Source organism: Pithys albifrons, chromosome 14 (assembly GCF_047495875.1).
Source record: "Pithys albifrons albifrons isolate INPA30051 chromosome 14, PitAlb_v1, whole genome shotgun sequence".
Classification (NCBI taxonomy): domain Eukaryota; kingdom Metazoa; phylum Chordata; class Aves; order Passeriformes; family Thamnophilidae; genus Pithys; species Pithys albifrons.
This window is the reverse complement of record NC_092471.1, coordinates 20405309-20406927: the sequence shown is the minus strand read 5'-3', so window position 1 is coordinate 20406927 and position 1619 is coordinate 20405309.

Sequence of the window (1619 nt, the reverse complement as noted above, 5' to 3'; positions counted from 1 at the left end):
AATGTGTAAATGAGGCACTGCCCCAAACCCATAAAAACAATGCACTGCCCCAAAGGTGTAAATAATGACCTGCCCCAAACCCACAAAAACAATGCAGTGCCCCAAATGTGTAAATAATGCACTGCCCAAACCCACAAAAACAATGCAGTGCCCCAAAGGTGTTCCAAATAATGCAGTGCCCCAGAGGAGTCTCCCACTCGGGCTTTCTGCTGCCTTTTTAGGACTGGCTCTGCTTTGTTTTGGGATGAGAGATCTCTGCTTTCAGTCCTTGTTGGTGAATCATGACAGTGGCCCAGAGGAATGTGAAACTCTGTGTGCTGGACCCTTCTGACGTGCATGAAATAGGGGATTTTCCCTCTCCTCAGCACGTGTTTCTCCTTGTTATCTCAGATAAGGAACTGATGGAGCAGCATCAGTTCTCTGGGACATCCTTGCAACGTGATGGATCACAAGGTCGTCACCAGAGCAGGGCTCACAATTGATTTATTGTATTTGTTACTTTTTAGCTAAGGAAAAAAACAGGCACTGGAATTATTTGTGTCTTATTTTCAGTTTGCACCCTCCAGTCCTTAAAGATACGTATTTAAAGAGGTTTTGTGCAGCACAAGAGGGTGTTTAGCAGTGCCAGTGGTGGCTGGGGAGTGGGCAGGACCCTCTGGTGTGCAGGTGAGGAGGATGAGGCACCACGGGGTGAAGTGAATTATGTCCAAGCTCAGAAAGTCTGGGAACAGCAGCCAGGAAGTGATGCCAGAGCCTTCCCTGCAGTCACCAGGCCCTGTGTGATCACAGAGTGGACACAAACAAAGCCACATTAAGCCCATTCCTGCCTCCTCTTGGGATGGGGATGAATCATGTTCCACTGTTGTGGTTGATACAAGCCTGGAGAAGCCTGAGAGGGACCCAAACTGTCATTCCACTCTTCACTGGAAGAACTTGTAAAAGCTGCTTTATAAAACCTCTTGGAAAAACTTCTTGTGACTTTCTAGACCCCCTTGATGCTTCTACGATGCCAAACATCTTCCCCTTCTCCAGAGATCACGTTTCCCGTTGCCTCAAGACACGTCACTGGTGGCCTGGATGGTTTCCAGTTCAGCCCATGGACATACTGGCACCAGTTTGAGTCCTGATGATGTGGAGGACAAAGCACGAAGGCAGCAGAGGGTGTTGTCACTTGGATGGGACAGGCTGGGAGGGCAGCAGTGTCACCTCACACAGGACAAGCACAGGGGTTGGCATGACAAGCACAGAGGCTGAACTGTTGCTCAGAGGATGGTGGGCTGGAATTTGCAGGGATTTGAGTCCAATCCATCTGAAGACCAACAGGAGAGGAAGGTGCCACCCAACACTCGCTGCTCTCCTCGCTGTGCCCGTCCTGGGCTCCCACCCTGACTCTCAGCCTCCAGGATAATGGGTTTTAATTGGATATTGGGTAAAATTTCTTCATGGCAAGGTTGTCCAGCCCTGGCACAGGTGCCCAGGGATGCTGGAAGGCTCATTCCTGGAGGGATTTAAAAGCCATGTGCATGTGGCACTTGGGGACATGGGTCAGTGGTGGCGTTGGCAGTGCTGGGGGATGGTTGGACTCGATGGTCTCAGAGGGCTTTTCCAACCCCAGTGAT